Consider the following 6295-nt stretch of genomic DNA (forward strand, 5'->3'; position numbering starts at 1 on the left):
TCATGGTTCTCATTGATGCATTTTCCAGGTATATTTATGTGTACAATCTCAAGCAGAAATCAGGCATATCAGAGGTTCAAGGAATTCTGTGCTTGGTTGGAAAATGTGCATGGTAAGGAGATAAAGACTCTGTTCACTGATCACGGGGGGGGGGTAGTTCACTTCTCAGCAGTTTAAAGCTTTTCTGACTGAGAAAGAACTTCAGCATGATTTGTCTAGTCCTCGTTCGCCATGGCAGAACGGACTTTGTGAGAGAGCAAATCAAACATTGCTTCAAGGGTTGAAAACCTTGCTGCATGATGCCAATCTTCCAGAGAGTTATTGGGCAGAATCTTTGGCCTGTTTTGTTTACAGTTACAATCGCAAGTTATCTTCAGAGATTGGTTGTACCCCCTATGAGAAGATGTTTGGCAAGAAGCCTTACATCAAATACATGAGAATTTTTGGTTCTGACATGTGGGTTCACACACCACAAAGCTCCAAGTTAGGCAAGCGTGGATTGCATGGTATCTTTCTAGGTTATCAGAAAGGTTCTTACAGAGTAATGATGACTGACTCTAAGACAATTAGACTCACAAATGGCTACTGAATTCTGTACCAACTTCTGAATTGCCTTCAAAGACAGCCCCATGTATAACACATTGAGTAATCTAACCCAGAGGTCATCAGAGTATGGCTGGCCACCAGCCAAAGCAGATGGAAGGCACTTCATGTTACCAAGGCCACTTGAGCCTCAAGTGACAGCAAAGCGAAGTTTCCAGAAGTATCCCCAAGCTATGTAACTACTCCTTCAGAGGGAGTGTAATCTCATCAAGAGCAGGCCATTTCCCATCTATCCAGTCTAGAGAACCATTCAGTTTAATCTGAACTGAGCTTCAGTTTATTGGCTCCCATCCAGTCTATTACTGAGTCAAGACATCAGTCATGCACATCCACTGCTACACTTGTAGATGTTAAGAAATCCAGATGTGCCATCAACATATTGCTGTCAACGTACTGCAAGACTCTGGATGACTCCACCCAGCAGTTTCCTGTAGATTAACATCCTGTAGATTAACATGTTTAACAGCATGGGGGCCATGCTTGATCCCTAAGGAGCCCTGCATTGAAGACTTTGTGAAGCTGAAAAGCACTCTCCAAGCATCATCCTGTGGAAATGACTATCCAAGTAGGACGAGAACCACCGCAAAGCAGTGCTGCCCACCCTCACACTGGGACAACTGCTCCAGAAGGATACCATGGTGAATGGTATTGAAGGCCGCTGAGAGATCAATAGGATTAACAGGGAATTAACACATTCTCCCATCCCTCTCCTGACTGAGGTCATCATACAGCATAACAAAAGCAGTTTCCATGGCCAAACAGACCTAAACCTTGATTAAAATGGATGCAGAAAATTGGTTTCATCCAAGAGAGCCTGGCTCTGGCTCACAACCAGTCGCTCAAAATATACAAGTAAGCGTTTATTTCTTTGTTTTAAAAGGCAAAAAGCAGTGATTAAAAACACTGCTAGTACAAATGCTAACATTTTTTATTAAAATAGGTGTAAAATGGTTGAGAAGTCCTAATGTTATGAATAATTTCTTCTGAATAAACCCTAAAGGGAGATTACTGAACGTTGCTATGGACAAAAGGGATGTTTTAATCCTTAAGTTCCAAAGTTCTGCTAATAGCGGACTGATCTTCTTACATAGGGACCAATTTCAGTGTTGCACATAGAGGTGACTGGATCTCCTCTCTCTCTCTCTCTCTCTCTCTCTCTCTCTCTCTCTCTCTCTCTCACACACACACACACACACACACACAAATGGAGTTGCAAATATTGGCCACAGATACTGCAGCTGAGGGAGGAAGGAGCTTCAATGCTCTATTCCACAACATCCCAGCTCTTCCCTTTTCAGTACAGTTGAAGGTGAAGCAGCCTGCAGAGGAAAAAGGGGAAGGTGGAAGCAGTATTATGCCCTTGTTAGACCTTCCTCTTTCCAGACTAGAAATTGGAATGTGGGGCTGAGCTGCTCTTTTACTCTCCAAAATTTCATAGGTGAAGTAGGCACACTTATTTGAAACAATAGGAAAGTAAAGCCCAGGGAATGAGGCTGCTAGTCACCGAGACAGCTCATCTTACACAGTGGCATCTGGCTTTTTGCTTATAGTCTGAGGTCTGCACTTGCTCAGAGTCCATGCTGGCACTGTTTTGAGCCTGGTCCTCAGCTATCCATCTCTCCACTGTAAATGGAGAAAACCACCTTTCTTTGTTTCTACAGAGGTTCCTTACAAATAAAAGGCAAGTGTAGAAAACCAGGACGTACCTCTATAAAAAAACACACACCCTCATTTCAGAGATAACATGTTTTTCTGCCAGAAAACATATTAGAAAAAGTTAGTCTGTTAAAGCCTATAAAACAATTTGTTCTACCAAGACACACTGCTGATTTACTACAAATTCATATTATCCCAAAGATGTATTTAAATCAGTTTGTATGTGTGTGCTGTATAATGTTGTAACTCTTTGTGACAAGTTCAATTACATATTACTTTTCAAAACTGATTTGAAGTCCCCCCCCAACAATCAAGTGGTATATAAATTTTATTAAATAAAAAAATAAACACTTGCAGTTGCCGTCATCTTTTTTAAAATCAAAATTACATTTAAAAAGAACTAGATTAAGTCAGTAGGACAGAGACTCTTAATCTCAGGGTTGTGGATTTGAGCCCATGTTGGGCAAAAGATTCTTGGATTGCAGGGGGCTGCAGTAGAAGACCTTCATGATCCCTTCAAACTCTACAATTCTATGATTTTATGATAAGAGAGTATTTTAATTTCTTTATAAAAATGTATTCTGCTTAATATATATTTAGAGTGTGACCCGTAACACTCAGTAAATCAAAACAAATCTATTTGTCACAAATAAAATTGATTTGTCATGAAAATAAAAGAAAAAAATATTCTGGAAATCCATTATCATGTTTTAAATGCAATGGAATTTTTAAAAGCCATGTCAGATTTCTGGTGTTAAAAGTGCCTTAAAAGCTTCAAAAATAAGTCATGCCAGACCAATCTGATTTCTTTTTTTTGATGGAATTACAAACTTGGTGAATGAGGGGAATGCTGTGGATATAGTCTATCTTGATTTCAGTAAGGCGGTACCTATTTATCTACTTGCATTGGTATTCAAACAATACTGCCAGTGGTAGTTCATGAGGAAGCTCAGGCTCGATGACCTGGGTCTGCACTAAGAGACAGCCAAGATGGTCTCTGGCCTCTTCAGCAGCCTCAGCGTTTGTAGCTGGACTCATAACTACAACATAACTAATGTAGTCATAAGCAGTAAAGAGAACATAAAAAATATACAACCAAACTGAACAATTTCCACATAAATCACAAGATCTATAATAAAGATACAAAAAACCAGCAACAGCAGCAACCACCACCCCTCCCAACAAAATCCGGCAAACAACACCCCAGCTCAAGGGTGTGTTCAGCAGTCTCAGCTTTTGTAGCTGAAGTCAGTCAGGGCCCCTCCCTCCTAGGTCAGGTGGGAAAAGGCTGCAAGGCAGAGAGCAGGTTTTCCAGGACTCACAGCCAAGAGTCACCGCCAAGATGCCCTTGGGATGAGGGGCAGCTGCCCTCTATGCCCTGCATGTGTGTTGGTGGGGCAAGGAGTGAGCCACCTCAAAATGAGTAGACACATTGGAGAATTTTGAATGTGAGCCTTTTCATCAAAAGGAGCACATATGCAACAGCTACAGTGTGACTCTGTGGACCAGATGGACAAGTAAAGACTTCCTATAATTTGTTTTAAAAACACCTTCATATAAAATTTATAGCATTTGATACAAACTACTCCAACCTGCGGGTGGCGCTGTGGGTAAAACCTCAGTGCCTAGGACTTGCCGATCGCATGGTCGGCAGTTCGAATCCCCGCGGTGGGGTGAGCTCCTGTCTTTCGGTCCCAGCTCCTGCCCACCTCGCAGTTCGAAAGCACCCTTAAGTGCAAGTATATAAATAGGTACCGCTTTCTAGCGGGAAGGTAAACGGTGTTTCCGTGTGCTGCGCTGGTGCTGGCTCGCCAGAACAGCTTCGTCACGCTGGCCACGTGACCCAGAAATGTCTCTGGACAGCGCTGGCCCCCGGCCTCTTAAGTGAGATGGGCGCACAACCCTAGAGTCGGACACGACTGGCCCGTACGGGCAGGGGTACCTTTGCCCTTACCTTTACTCCAACCTGCATCTAATATCTTACTGCAAATTTATGACATCTATGGATTTAGGGCATTATACAAATTTAATAAAGTAATAATGATAAAAAAACTCCCCCTTTGTCTTACCTGCTATTGCTGCATATTTCTGGCCAAATCTCTGTAGAGCAGGCAACTTGCTGTTCACATATCCTGCTTCCAGCCCTTCAGTGGCACAAGAAATACTATATCTATACCAAATTTGTTCATGACAAGGCCATAGGAACTCCTACTAGCGCATAGCTGTCAACGTCTCCCTTTTTCTAAGGGAAATTCCCTTATTCCAAATAGGATTCCTCACAAGAAAAGGGAAAAGTTGACAGCTATGCGACTAGGTATTCTTCCATTGCCCTGCACTCCGTTCCCATGACACTATGGTCCTCAGCCTATCAGCACTCCTTTCTGTTCTTCCTGTTAAGTCCCCTGTCAGGCACTCTGACCCGCTTCCCGCTCGCCCAGTCTCTGCATTCTATTCTGTCCCTAACCACCAAGGCCCGCCCACATTCCAAAGGTAAATCTACAGACGGTTGCTATCATCAGAATCCTCCTCTCTCTATAGGAGTCTCCTTCCCATTTTGCTTTGGGCTCACAACAGGCCATCCCATGGGGTGCCTTAGTGCATTCTTTCACCTGTCAGGGAAGATGACAAGCAGTCTTCCCTGGCTGCTGGTGCTGATCTCATGGAATGTGTTGAGTGAGACTGCAGGTCAGAACCCTCCACAGGGCTATAGGTATGCCTCCTATGAGATGATTGTCCCAAGGAAATTAACCCCCCGATATGGACAAAACCCCCACACTATCTCTTACTTTCTGCAAATTGAGGGGAAGGGCCACATCGTGAAGCTCAGGAAAAAGAAGAGCTTTGTGCCTAAACATTTCCCTGTCTTCACTTACAGCAGGGAGGGGGACCTTCAGATGGACTATCCTTTCATCAGAGATGACTGCTTCTACCGCGGCTTGGTAAAAGGCCAGCCTGCCTCTCGAGTCACCCTCAGCACTTGCTCAGGGGGACTCAGGGGTCTGTTGCACTTAGAAAACCGCACCTATGAAATCGAACCTGTTCAGGCATCTGCTACTTCTCAACATGTGTTGTATAGATTGGAGGAAATGGTGGGTGCTGAACGAATGAGGTGCGGGCTAACAGAGGAAGAGCAAAGACGCCAAGAGGCCATGATCCAAAGCACAAATAATGTAACAGTTCAAATTGATGCGAGAGGAGCCTGGTGGACACATACCAGATACTTGGAGGTTGCCATTGTGATAGAACATGAACGATATGTCAGGTTTGACAGAAATGAAAGTCGTATTGCTTTGCAAGTTCTAGATATTATCCATGCTGCAAACTCAATATATGAGCCACTTGCTGTTGAGTTGTCTATAGCTGGCCTGGAGATTTGGTCAGAAAAGAACCTCATGAAAATCGAAGACACAATAGAAAAAACACTGCTCAATTTTGTCACGTTTGTAAAAAAGTCACTAAGTAAACATATACATCTTGATGCTGCTCACTTATTTGTATATAAAAGTTTTGGACCTACACTTGGATTAGCGTACTTAAGATCAATTTGTCTTGCCCACTGGGCAAGTGGTGTTGAGTCATATACGACTCCCAGTTTGTTTGCTTTTAGTGTTATATTTGCCCATGCAGTAGGACATAATCTTGGAATGAAACATGATGAAAAACACTGCACTTGTGATCGACATGCTTGCGTTATGGCTGCATATGGAGTAAACACAGATAAGTTTAGCAATTGCAGTTACAAGGATTACTTCTCAGTAAGGAACAGACGGTGTTTGTTAGTTCCACTAGACCCTGATCTGATGTATAAATTTGCATACTGTGGAAACAAAGTAGTGGAAGAGAAAGAGGAATGTGATTGTGGCTCAACAGAGCAATGCAAGTTGGATCCATGTTGCCAGTCTAATTGCATGTTGAGTCCAGATGCCACTTGTGCTTTTGGAGAGTGCTGTGTTGAGTGCCAGTATCTTCCAGTTCATAAGGTTTGCAGAGAACAGGTCAGCAGCTGTGATCTCCCCGAGTACTGCAACGGGACTTC

At 43.1% G+C, this 6295-nt stretch overlaps 1 pseudogene across 1 annotated transcript; it reads left to right on the forward strand.

Moving 5' to 3' along the window:
- Positions 1-859: 859 nt before the first annotated feature.
- Positions 860-6290, forward strand: LOC309535977 (disintegrin and metalloproteinase domain-containing protein 20 pseudogene; annotated as a pseudogene). Its single transcript has 2 exons — positions 860-1455; positions 5135-6290. The product of its transcript is annotated as a disintegrin and metalloproteinase domain-containing protein 20 pseudogene (transcript).
- The last annotated feature ends 5 nt before the right edge of the window (positions 6291-6295 follow it).

The sequence above is a fragment of the Podarcis vaucheri genome, assembly GCF_965113315.1.
Source record: "Podarcis vaucheri genome assembly, chromosome: 1".
Classification (NCBI taxonomy): domain Eukaryota; kingdom Metazoa; phylum Chordata; class Lepidosauria; order Squamata; family Lacertidae; genus Podarcis; species Podarcis vaucheri.